General features: G+C 37.9%; 1 protein-coding gene across 1 annotated transcript in view; it reads left to right on the top strand.

The window, feature by feature from the left end:
- Positions 1–13,991, top strand: part of ACBD6 (acyl-CoA binding domain containing 6) — a 179,689-nt gene that overhangs the window by 133,313 nt on the left and 32,385 nt on the right. The window lies entirely within an intron of this gene.

The raw sequence follows: 13,991 nt of genomic DNA, 5'->3' as shown, positions 1-13,991 counted from the left end.
CTATAAAGTTAAACTGTGCCATGGTTCTTACCTTTAAAAGAGCAAGAGAACACAGACGTATTCGTAAATAGTACAAGGTAAAGCATGAAGGGGCATGAGAGAGAGGAAGTGTTAAGTAAGGATTGTGAAGGTTCAGGTTCTACCCAAAGTTATGAAGAAGATTGGCTGCTCTTTGTTAGTGGCTCCAGTCTCAGAGTAGTGCATGATACTTTAGAGTCCTACAAAAGTCAGAACAGGAACAGGCCAGCTGGAGGGGGCCATCCATGATTCTCCTGCTTATAGGTAACGTAACAGTAAAGAACCACAGAGTGATCATCAGCACATTTTTCCTTTTCTTATTTGAGAATCTGGGTCTTTAAATTTCCTGTATTATTTTGTTATTCATTTGCCTTATGTATTTTTATTATTATTTTTTTGTTTGTTTGTTTTTAAAGATTGGCCCCTGAGCTAACATCTCTTGCCAGTCTTTTTTTTTCCTATTCCTTTCCCCAAACTTCCCGCAGTACATAGTTGGATGTTCTGGTTGTCGGTGTCTCTGGTTGTGCTGTGTGGGACGCCGCCTCAGCATGGCCTGATAAGCAGTGCCATGTCTGCGCCCAGGATCTGAACTGGTGAAACCCTGGGCTGCCAAAGCAGAGCACGCGAACTTAACCACTCGGCCTTGGGGCCAGCCCCTGTATTTTTATTATTTATTTGGAAATAGAAACGATATCTAGTTACGGTGTAGGGATTACACATTTCTCTGTTTTGTAGTTTGAATTTTAAGCATGGTTGCATTTTTCTACATTTTAACTTTATGTGAGTTTATTTTTAATTCAACTGAGTATTTTTATTTTGCCCAATGCATAATCCCTTACAAAGATTTCAAATGTATGACCAATTTTAATTTATTGGAATTGTTTTTGCTGCTGTTTATAATAACTCTATATGACCAATTTTAATTTATTGGAATTGTTTTTGCTGCTGTTTATAATAACTCTATATTTATTAAATTTGAACATTTCTTTTAAGCTAAAACAGAAAGGAAAACCATAAATAACCATGACAAACAGCCCTCTTCTGGTGTGGTCATTTGAAATGAAACAACCAAAAAATTTAATCAACTTAAATTTAGAAAAATTAGCTGATATAAGTTGTAAACCAGATGAGTAAAAGCTTTCACTTACTCATTCTTGACATTCAATTCCATTTATTCTTTGTAATATATTTTAAAACAGAATGTTTATAAAGACTAAGGTTTGGGTTCCTACATCCTACTTGAGGTTACCAAGAAAAAATGTTTGGGGTCATATTCTTGCTTTAATACAAATTTCACTTTAACACTCAGAGGAATAACAGAGGTAAAGATTTTGCAGATTCAAGATGTGTTTTATTAAAGCATCATACTCATAATAGTAAGAATATTATAATAGAGTAGTTGATTTAAAATAACTATTAATAGTGATTAAAAACGGAACAGGCTTTATGTTAGTGAGTCATAAAGAGTTCAGTAATTGAACATTTCTTGAGTGCTTGTTATGTGCTAGGCATACAAAAGATAATAAAAGGAGAAGAATTTACGTATCGGTCCCTAAAGACTACAGTTTAATTAGAGTAGTAATTTAAATAGTCATCCTTTCCTTGTTTCACCCAAATATCTATTCTTTAGACCACATCAATGTACTTAGACATATAAACAGTTCAGAACTGAGGAAAATTCTTGATGTCTTCTTTTTAAAGCCTGCTTCTTTTCTCTAGTACTCTTGGAAGACAGAAAAGATAATAGAATTAGAAGACAACTTGGTCGTCCTCCTGTCTTTCTATTCCCCACTTGGCAATCAATTTCGTGATTAGAGTCATGGTTCTTATGTTCAGGTCCCTGCTCTAATTGATTTCTGGGTGGACATGCTCTGAGTTGAAAGATCAAAAATCTCAATATTTCACGTTAAACATATGAACACTTCAGCCCACAGCATCTGAACTCCAAAGCCCCAAATTAGGCATGGTGATCTGAGGAACATGGCAAACAAGAAGTGGCCAGGGGCATGGAAGGTAACCCTGTCACGCTTGTAATTGTGAAGAGCCATTTATAAGTAACCGTGGTTTTAATTGGTTTGCTGAATTTTTATTGGAAATAGCTACATAATAATTAGAATCTTTGAAAAATGTTTGTAAACATATAGATGGTATTCAGATTCAGAGAGAATAGTAACTTTTTCTTATTGCAAAAGTAATATCAATATGTTTTAGAAATTTTTACAATATACAAATAAGTATAAAGAAAAAGATTTCAGTCATCCATAATCTTGCCCTTGAGATAACCCCTGTTACCACTTCTGATGCTTTCCTTATTTTTTTTATAGGGAGGTAACATAGTTTAAAAACAAAAATGAGATCATACTGTAGATGGTTTTATAACCAACTTTATTTACTTATCATGAATGTCTTTTCATATCCATAGATAGTCTTCTTTAGCATAATTTCTAATGGCTGCCTAGTATTCTGTCATACAAGTGTATCATACTGTAGCCATTCTACAGTTAAGACGTTTAGGTGGTTCTCTTTTGCAATATATAAGCTAGATGCTAAACTCCATGAAGGCAAAGACTATAACTGATTTATTTATCATTGTCTTCCTGGTTTGTAGTAGGCTTTCAGAAAATAGGTGTTTAAATTAATTCTCCTACTCTTCCATGCCTGTACCTATGCTGCTAAAGGTGACAGGAGGTAAATACACATCTGTCCTCACTTCAGGTTTATAACCACTCATCTCAAGTGGACCCCACTGCTGCTCAGCAATCACAGTACGTTTTCAGAGGAAGTATGAAAGAGTTGTCTCAGAGTGGAAGAGTCAGTCCTGGGATCTCTTCTTTTCTCTGTATCCAATCCTCTGGTAATCTCATCCAGTCTCTGGGCTTTAATTATATGCTCACAAATCTCAAATTTATGTCTCCAGCCCATACCTCTCTCCTGAACTTCAGACCTAGATATCTAACTGCCTACTTGACATCTATCTTAGCATGTCTGATAGACATCCCAAAGTTAATATGTCCAAAACCAAACTCTGGATCTTACCCACAAAACTTGCTTCTCCCCATGTCTTTCCCATCTTAGTTAATGGCAATTACATCCTGTTGCTCAGGCCAGGTTCTTGCTCAGGCCCCATTCTTGGTGGAATCCTTAACTTCTCTCTTTTTCTTACATTAATATCCAATCTATCAGCAAATCCTATTCCATCTACCTTCGTATGTCCAGAATCTACCACTTCTCACTTTGTCTTTGCTAGCACTTTGGCCCAAGTCCCCATCATTTCTTGTCTGGGTGGTTGAAGTAAGCTTCCGACCTGGTCTTCCTGCCACCTTTCAGTCTATTCTCAACCTAGCAGCCGGAGTGATCCTCTTAACCCATAAAGAAAATAAAGTTACTGCTCTGCTCAGAACCCTCCTGTGACCTCCCATTGAATTCAAAATAAAAGCCCAAATCCTTACAATGGCCCACAAGGCCCTTTGCTGTCTGGCCCTCTATTGCCTCTCACACCTTATCCCCTATTACTCATCTAACTTGCTCACTCTGCTCCAGCCACACATTGGCCCCTTTTTAGTTTCTGAAACATGCCAGGCATTTAACCATTTCAGGGCCTTTGTACTTGCTTATCTTGCTCCGTCTGTTGCTTTCCCCCCAGATATTCATGCACCTTGCTCCCTCACCACCTTCAGGTTTTTCACTCCCAGTAATCTTTTCAGTAAGGCCTACGTTGACTACCTTATTTTAAATTGAAATCATTCTATGCTGCCTCCAGCATCCTCTCTCCTTTCCTGCTTTAGTTTTCTCTATAGTGGTTATCGTTCTCTAACATTTTATGGATTTTACTTACTTTATTTTCTATATCCCCCTCCTTCAAAACTAGAGTAGAGATTATTGTCTTTTTTACTGCACTTAGAACAGTGCCTGGCACATAGTAGGTACTCAGTAAATATCTGTTAATGAATAAATGTAAGCAGTGAATATCCTTGGCAGATAAATATTTGTACAAATCCATGATTCATTTATTCATTCACTCAGTAAAGTGTTTGAGTGTTTGCTGTGTAGCAGACACTATGCTAGGTGCTAGGAATATCACAGTCAAAAGTAAGATGTGGTTCCTGCCCTTTTGGAGCTTGTAATCAAATGAAGATGACAGATAAATACATTTTTAAACTACAGTTGTAATAAATGCTATGAAAGAAACAACCAAGGAATTGAACTGAGGAGTAACAATAGGAGGCGACCTCTTTGAAGCAAGTAGTCAGGGAGGACTTCCTCTACAGAGATGCCTGGCTGGGACTTGAAGGGTGAGGGAGGAGCCAGCCGTGCGGGGAGCAGGACAAACGTTTTATGAGATCAGATTAGAAAGCTAGGCAGGGCTAAATTACACAGGGTTTCTTAGGCCCAGTGGTTCTCAAAGTATGGCACGGGAACCTTTGGGAGTCCTTGTGATCTTTTCAGGGGATCCATAAAGTCATTACTGTTTTCATAATGATATGAAGACATTATTTGCCCTTTTTACACTCATTCTCTCATGAGTATGCAGTGACATTTTTGAGAGACCACATGACATGATATCACAACAGATTGAATGCAGAAGTAGATATGAATATCCACTTATTTTCTATTTAGCCAGACATTAAAGAGTTTTGCAAAAATGAAATAATGCCATTCTTCTTCTTATGTTTTCTTTTCTTTTGAAAAATATACCTTCATTTAAAAAATTACCTATAGTAACATGTAATAGTTTTTAAATTTTTCAACTTTAATTTCTAATATGGTAAATATTGATAGATTTAAACCACGTAAACAAAAACAAAAACTCTATGAGCTCCTCAGTAATTTTGAAGACTTACTGTAAAAGGGCTCTGAGACCAAAAAGTTTAAAAACTGTTGTCCTAGGTCGTGGTGAGTGTTTTGGACTTTATTCTGAGAGCAATGGGAAACCATTGGAGGATATTAAACCAAGATAGTGACGTGATCTAATTTAATTTTTGAAAAGGTCACTCTAACTGCTGTCTGAAGAATAGATTGGAGTGGCCCGCAGGGGGAGGAGGGAGAGGGACACACACGAAGTGACGGCGTTAGTCCGTGTAGACATGATGGAGCTTTGTACTGAGGCAGTGGATTTGATAGGTAACAGCAGGGCTTCTAAGCCAAGATAGACCCCATATCCACCAGTATGGATCTCTTCTCCTTGTACCTGAGCTGTGTCTCCTGGAGAGAAGATAGTTCCTGGGTGGCTAGACAAGCTGTCACATGAATTACTGCAAGGACTCCAGTCTGACATTGCCCTGATGGCAAGTTCTGAAAGGTTTCTGTCTGAAGTCCTTCTGAATAAACTGGTGCCAGGTGTGTTCAGTGGTAGTCTCATGAGTCTGAATGATTAGAGGGCCACCATGTGGGCACAGCACATACATTATCCGTTCTTTAGTTTCAACTGCTCACTTACACTGTGCCTGTTTTACACCACTCCCTCTCTCTCCAGCAATTTTCATAACATGTTGAAGTCAATGCAGTCATCTTAGCTTTAGCTCCCAAAGCAAACTTGTTCTTGAGAATATTTCTGTAGACGTGAATCTGCTCGGTTCCCTTAAAAGGGATGAGTGATCAGTAAGTGCTACCTTTGGTTGTTTTCTTTTTAGTCATTTTCTTGTCATGTTCCACTATTTTGTGGAGGATTAGACAAGTATGCAGAGACAGAATGAGAGCAAGTGAAACAGTCACATCTAATTTATCCAGAAGCTTGTTACCCAACCTTCTCAAGTCTCTAGAAAGTGATTTTCAAACTTCCGGTGATGATGCTGGCAACTGGTGGAGAGGCAAGGATGCCAGGCGTTCAGGGGCTCCACGTTACTGCCCTTCTCAGCCGAAGCTGTGCTACTGTGATATTTGCCTCAGTTACTCGTCACTCCAGATTCCATTTGCACAAAAGCTTCAATAGTGTAAAAAATATACGCATATTGAAAGTCACTGATTGAGAATATAGCTCAAAACCAAGATAAAATAAAATACACCAATCTGTGATAAAGCTTACCACCAATCATGTTGTGAGACCATCACTCAAAGACTGTTTCCTAATTTTAGACACAACTGGAGCAACTTACTTGTCTGATTACCAGCCCTCAGCAGAAGTAGAAAATGTCAGGAGCCTAGGCACACTGACAGTAATAAAGGATATTTGGTACTCCTATGACTGAGGAAAAGCTCTTAAAAAAAAAAGACTAAAGTCAAACTCAACAAAAAGCAAAAGTAATCTAGGGCTATTTAGTGAAAGCCAAATAGCTGTATATACCTTGATGAAGACCCCATGAGGGCATCCTTTATGTTATAGCATGTATAATAAGTGAGGTTTTGCTCACTCATGTTCCCAGACATTTACTTGGTGCCAGACATAGAGGGACATCATCAGTTCATGATATTAACTCTGAATAATCAAGGAAAGGTTAAATCTTCTTCCACATTCTTCATGTAGAACAATAAGAAGAAGTAAGATACTTTGGAAGGTATATATGTGTGGTGTTTTTAATATTTGCATGCTCAAAGGGTAATGTTGCAGTTATTTGAAAAACCTGCTGACAGGTTTTTCACTTGCTAAAGATGCCAATCAAGTAAGGTGTTACTATACCTACTTCTTTTTTTCTTCAATGTCTGTAACCTTCAACTGAAGGCTTAACTCAGGTCTCTAGAAAAATTCTTAGAAAAATAATCATAAAGTACATTTTCAAACTTCTAAATTGTCAGATTAGTTTAATCATATTCTATTATAGAGTTGCAGATCTTATAAAGAGAAGCAATACATTCTAAGCTTAAAAATCATGTTAAATGTTATTCAAAATTATATTACTCATAATTTTTATCACTACTTCTAATTCCTCACAATTTTCTTGAGTGCCTCCCTTATCATATATTCACTTGAAATACTATTTTTAAAATAAAATTTATATTTTGAATATCAAATTACTGGATAAGAACAAAATCTCTCATTAGCCACATGGGAAAATCCGTCCCCTCTATGCAGCCTGTTATTACTCTTTTGGTGCTTTGTGCTGCTTACTACTGTATCTGCAGAACTAACATTGGTAAAGGTGGTAGGTCAAGTCTGAGTTGAATTACAGTATCAATAGTTCCATGGCCACAAAAAAGAAATCCAGTAACATTCAGGAGGATTTTATCCTCCTAGAGAACATCAGGAAGCATGTTATTTCCATGACTGCAAAATATGTATATCTTGACTTGAAAATATGGTTCTTGATTCGGTTTAGTAAAATGCATTTAGCAGTAGGAATAAAAATCAGGACTTGGCGACAGAGTTTTATGCACAGAAAACAGTAGTGTTATTAATGGCTTAATGTTAAAGGGATAAAATAGACAGTGTTTCCTGTTTATCAGTTCTGAGAAAAATATTAATTATTCATCAATATTTCATTTTGTAGAATAAAAAAGTATACTTATGTTTGATAGGGTAGTACCGAATCTGGAGATAGAAGAAAACTAAGTCCTTAAAGAAAATAATTATTAATAAAATGGTTACATGATCAAAAATAAAGGATTAGTGAAGTATAAATGTGAGGAGAGAAATAATCTGTATATATTCAAGAGAGACCAACTTGTTATGTGCATATATTGAAGAAAAAAATCTAGGAGTCAAACTGACAATAGTAGTGATTTTGTACCTAGTTAACTGTAAACTAAGTATACTGTTCATCATTGTCTAGGACCTCATTGGATGATTACATCTGGCATGATACTCCACACTGTAGGAAGTGTGTGGGAACTTATTTTTAGAAGTTCAGGAAAAGGAAAAAGTTCAAAGGATTAAAGAATAAACTGATGATGGGGCCGGCCCCGTGGTCTAGTGGTTGAGTTAGTGCACCCTGCTTCAGTGGCCCAGGGCTTCCTCAGTTCAGATCCTGGGCACAGACATGATCACTCATCAGGCCATGTTGAGGCAGCATCCCACATAGCACAACCAGAGGCGCTCACAACTAGAATATACAACTATGTATGGGAGGCTTTGGGGAGAAGAAGAAGAAGAAAAAAGGTTGGCAACAGATGTTAGCTCAGGTGCCAATCTTTAAAAAAAAAAAAAAAAGAGTAAACTGATGTGGAAAGATTAAAGTAATATATTCATTCTCTCATTTCATGGACATTTATTGAGCACACACTATATGCAAGACACTGTGATAAGCCCTGGATGAAAGACGTAGTACTTGCCTCAAGAAGTTTACAGTCTTAGTAGAAGAGACAGATAAGTATGTATAGTGTGTATACTCTGCCAGAGAAGTTGAAAAGAGGGGCACCTAAACCCCACCTGAGGAGTCAGTGAGGTTTCCTGAAGAAGAGGAAGTGAGTCTTAAAGGTTGAGGGGATTTCCTTTTCCTATAAGATTACACGTTAAATAACCTGAAAATTCTCCCACCATACGATACCCAGAAATGCAGAATAAAATATAACAAGCATCTCTTTAATGCATAGCAGAGTTTACATAAAAGCAAGGTAACTTTCCAAGGGCCAAAACAAGCACAGCTGAGAAACAAAGTAATAAGCGTTAAAGTTTAAAAAAAAAACCCAAAGCTTTAAAAGGAAAGTGATAAATTTCATCACTGGGCTGCCCTGAAAGGATTTGCTAATCTCAATTCCCATGCAGTAGAGATCTCAAAGACCACCAACCACCATCAGGGGAAAAGTAGACTAAAAGAATCTGCCATCAACACAGAGTTGACGTGGAGAGTTTGTCTTGGCCTGTGCTCCAAGCCCAGGAGTGGGAGGTGGGGTGGGAGGGAGGTTTGCTGTTTTTCAATTTACGCGACTTAAGTATTTGGAAATCTCCAAGCTGAGAAACTGACATCGGGATCTCAGACTGATGCTCTGTCTGCAGTGCCTGGCAGAAATAAAAGCAAAGTCGTTCTAGCGGACAGACCCTCAATCCACGGAACATAGCACAGAATTTTTCACAGATAAAACCCCACTTAAAATGAATTTACAGTCCAAAATTATAAAGCACACAGGAAGCAATCAACAATAAGCAGATCTCAGGCAGCACGAGAACATCACGTCTGCGTTCAGTGAACTCAAATAAAAGAAATACAGGGACTATAAGTCTTTTTAAAATGTTCATATATATCAAATATGAATTTTAAAATATGAGAAAAGAGCAAGACACTATCTTTAAAGGTTGGGGGATAGTTTTCAAGCAGAGTGAAGAGCATTTACAGCTGTGGGAGTCCAGATAGGTATTTTTATTGGGAATTAGCAGTCACAAAGTTGGGAGGACAAGGAATTGGGAGGAAGATGACCAGGATCAGGTCATAAATTGCCTTGCATTCTGTATTAGTGAGAGCTCTGGTTTGCAAGTGACAAGAAGATCACGTTTGTCTAGGGAGCATTTTGTTGTTGTTGGCTCACCTAACCAAGAAGGCAAGGCTGGAGTTGGAATGACAAGAGCCAGAGACTCTCATTCTCTCTCCGTCTCTCACTGCTGCTTTTTTCTTTGTGAATGTTTCATTCTCTTCTACTGCAGACTGGTTTTCTCCAAGAAGTGAGCAGCATTGCCACTTGCAATTTTTGGCTCACACCTTTTACTTTCTCTTTTCTTTTTTTTAAAATTGTGGTAATGGGGCCAGCCCGGTAGCATAGTGGTTAAGTTCACTCACTCTGCTTTGGCGGCCCAGGGTTCGCAGGTTTGGATCCTGGGCATGGACCTACACACTGCTCATCAAGCCATGCTGCAGCAGCGTCCCACATACAAAATAGAGGAAGATTGGCACAGATGTTATCTCAGGGACAATCTTCCTCACGCAAAAAGAGGAAGATTGGCAACAGATGTTAGTTCAGGCTGAATCTTCCTTACCAAAAAAAAAAAACCTGTGGTAAAATATACATACCATAAAATTAACCCTTTTTTAAAATTTATTTATTTTTTTATTGCAGTAACATTGGATTATAACATTGCATAGCTTTCAGATGTACATCATATTTTAAATTCTGTGTAGATTACATCATGTTCACCACTCAAAAACTAATTACAGTCCATCCCCTCACATGTGAGCCTAATCACCCCTTTTACCCTCCCCCATTGCCCCTTCCCCTATGGTAACCACCAGTCCAATCTCCATTCCTATGCATTTGTTTGTCGTCGTTTTTATCTTCTACTTATGAGTGAGATCATACGGTATTTGACCTTCTCCCTCTGACTTATTTCACTTAGCATAATACTCTCAAGGTCCATCCATGTTGTCACGAATGACTGGATTTCATCATTTCTTAAGGCTGAGTAGTATTCCATTGTGTATATATACCACATCTTTATCCATTCGTCCCTTGATGGGCACCTAGGTTACTTCCGAGTCTTGGCTATTGTGAATAATGCTGCAGTGAACATAGGGGTGCAAGTATCTTTATGCATTTGTGATTGTAAGTTCTTTGGATAAATACCCAGCAGTGGAATAACTGGATCACATGATTGATCTATTCTTAATTTCCTGAGGATACTCCATACTGCTTTCCATAGTGGCTACACCAGTTTGCACTCCCACCAGCAGTGTACGAGGGTTCCCTTCTCTCCACATCCTCTCCAACACTTGTTGTTTCCTATCTTGTTAATTATAGCCATTCTGACTGGAGTGAGGTGATACCTCATTGTGGTTTTGATTTGCATTTCCCTGCTAGCTAATGATGTTGAGCATCTTTTCATATGCCTGTTGGCCATCCGTATATCTTCTTTGGAGAAATCTCTGTTCAGATCTTTTGCCCATTTTTTAATTGGGTTGCTAGTTTTTTTGTTGTTGAGATGTATGAATTCTTTGTATAGTTTGGATATTAACCCCTTATCTGATATATGGTTTGCAGATATCTTGTCCCCATTGTTAGATTGTCTTTTTGTTTTGTTGATGGTTTCCTTTGCTGTGCAGAAGCTTTTTAGTTTGATGTCGTCCCATTTGTTCATTTTTTCTTTTGTTTCCCTTGCCTGGTCAGAAATGGTACTTGAAAATATGCTGCTAAGACCGATGTCAAAGAGCATACTGCATATGTTTTCTTCTAGAAGTTTCATGGTTTCAGGTCTTACATTCAAGTCTTTAATCCATAAAATTAACCATTTTTAAGTGTGACGTTCCATAGCATTAAGTGTATCCACATGGTTGTGCAAACATCACCACTATCCATCTCCAGAACTTTTTCACCAACGCAAACTGAAATTCTGTACCATTAAAACAGTAACTCCCCATTCCTCCCTCCCCCAGCTCCTAGTAGCCACTATTTTCTATCTCTATGAATTTGACTACTCTAAGTACTTCATGTGAGTGGAATAATGTCTTCTTGTGTCTGTCTTATTTCACTATACCATTTTCTTTTGATCAAAGAGGAAAGGACCTTCTCTGTACACACATTTCCATCCCTTAGCTGCATTTTTTTAAAATCCTGAGAGAAAACTCTAAAGTTGGCTTGGCTTGAGTGACATGCTTACTTTAGACCAGGAGGATAATGGGTGCTGATTTCTCAGCTTGGGTTACATGACTATCCTAGAATCTTCCCCAGTTCTCTGTGTAAACTTACCTTCTCTTAGAGTCCTTCCTTGTCCTCCCTATCTAAAATAGCACGCCACATCACTCTGGACTCTATTCTGCTGTTTTTTTTCAGAGCACTTATCACTGCCTATTATTAAGTATATTTGTTTGTTTGTTACTTCCCCTACCGGTAGAATGTAAGACCTTTTCTGTCTTGCTCACCTCTGTGAGCAAGTGCCTACAACAGTGACTGGGACGTAATAGGAGCTCAATAAATATAAATATTTTTAATTAATTAATTAATTGAAAATTGAGCTAGAGATCCAGATTTAGTATTTATTGGTAAAGTGATTAAAAGAAATTAATTATGTTTCCACCTCCTTAGTGAAGATGAGCAATTAGAAATCAAAAGAAACTGAACTTTGCGTATATTATGAACACAGCGATTAAACAAGCAAGTTATGCACAAATAGCAAGAGAACCACACCTTCTAAAGATGGATAATTGTAGAAAATATAACCTTGCATGATGGATGCATAAGTAGAGTCCTGAAATAGTAATAGATTAAGCCTTTTCTGAAATTGCTTTCTGTCTGGACATTTAAACTATAAATGTGAATGTATAAACCCAGCAGGTGTGTGTCTACAGACACACATACACTTTTACTGATTAAGATTGGAAACTGGCAAAGGAGATATGAGTCTAAAGCCATAATGGGCAGTACAGTTCTTCTGAAATTGCCCTTGGCTCCAGCCAGGCAAGTCAAAATGCTCTGGAGCACAGCTTGCCCTTGCTGCGCTCACCCTCGGAAGCATCACTTGGATCCTGGTTACTGTAGCTGCCTCAGCTCTTTTCCCCTACCTGTCCTTAACCCTAAGGGCAAGGCAAAGGAAGGGCACAGGGAGCAAGGTAGGGACTGCGTTGGAAAAGACAAGAAACAAGCAGGTACTTGCTCAGATTTGGTGCCTAATGAGGCAGATGCTTTCTTTTCTGCAATCTTTATGATTTTTTTTAACTGTTGTAACCGGATAGCTGTTGTGTTTTAAAATATAAAGGAAGAAGACTGAAATTGTAAATACTTTGTAAACATGATCATTTGTGCTTGAATAATAGCGTTTTAAAGGGCACTGATACCCAAACAAAAAATATGACAAAATGACCTTTTTATATGCAAAAAAAAAAAAAAAAAAGAAGTAGGCAAAAATGGTCTCTCTTCCTGACTTCTTGGTGCTGTTTTCCATCTTTTACTCCTCTTAGAGTTTATTATCCTTATGATGCTTAATGGACATCCCAGACTTAGCCACTGTTGCACCTCAGCCAAGTCTGCCCTACTCCAGGGTCCCTTAAAATTATTTTTTTCATGTCTCCACCCACACCTCCCGTCCAGATCCACTGAGAACTCCCATTTCCTGGTAGGAAGACAACTTAATCAAACTATATTGCCTCAAAGTTGTCTCCCTACCCCCACCAGCTGTCACCCCTACCAAACTTCTTCTTACTACCTGTCTGAACCAGAAATATGTTCCCTGTGGCAGCTTTTTAGTTTTCTTCTGAAGGGATTACATAGAGAGAACAATAGCCAAAAAGTTCTGAGAACCAACCCCCAAACTCAGCTTTTAGAAAGCGGGAGAGGTAGATATGGTGTGTCCAGGAATAGTTGATGTAAGTCATAATACCACCCTCTGCCAGTTATTCACAATAATGGTTAAGCATGTATTCTTAATTACCAGGGGCATCATAATCGCCTTGCATGTTACTGAGTTCATATCAAATTAATTACTAAATTCTATTTTTCACTTGTACTTAATCCTTGTTATTCATTGCTCATGTAGTGTGATCACCTGCTCTCAGTTTAAGAAGTAGCATTGCCAAAAAGTACTCATGTGCTATAATTAGTATAGTTAGAATATCTTGATTTTTAAAAGAAAAAAAAAATTAACTGAACTGTTGGAGTTTCCTAAGTAGTCTGTGGGAACTTTTGATTTTTCTCAACAACTTCTAGGACTTTATGTGCTTTGAAATCACATTTCTTTATGATATTTGATCTGATTAGGAAACCTAATGTTCTGAGCCTGGAATTTGTAAATCTTTGAAAAGGGATTTAAAAAGCTGCTAACTCTTACTATAAATCACAGACTTCTTACATAGATTTGGGGATAAGCTTAGAAAAACATTATAATGCTAGCCAAGATAAATGATGTACAGTGTCAGTTTTTCTGCCACTAATTGGGTAATCAAACTGCCACATTTTAATGGGTTCCCTTTGGTTTAGTATCTGCAGATCTGGTTACCCTGTCCCTCTGCTGTAGCTGCTGCAGTGCACAAGGTACCATTCAACATCCTCCCGTTCTCCAGGATGGAGGGCTTGGGCAGAAGTTACTGTGAGGCTCAAAGAACTGATTTCTTTTCCTGTATCTGATAAACCTATGGAACTTTGGTATATCAGATATATTTGCTATAGCTTATGTGCTTTTATACTTT

The sequence above is a fragment of the Equus quagga genome, chromosome 13 (genome assembly GCF_021613505.1).
Source record: "Equus quagga isolate Etosha38 chromosome 13, UCLA_HA_Equagga_1.0, whole genome shotgun sequence".
Classification (NCBI taxonomy): Eukaryota; Metazoa; Chordata; class Mammalia; order Perissodactyla; family Equidae; genus Equus; species Equus quagga.
Note: the sequence above shows the minus strand (reverse complement) of the source record. Positions and strands in the feature narration are given on the sequence as shown.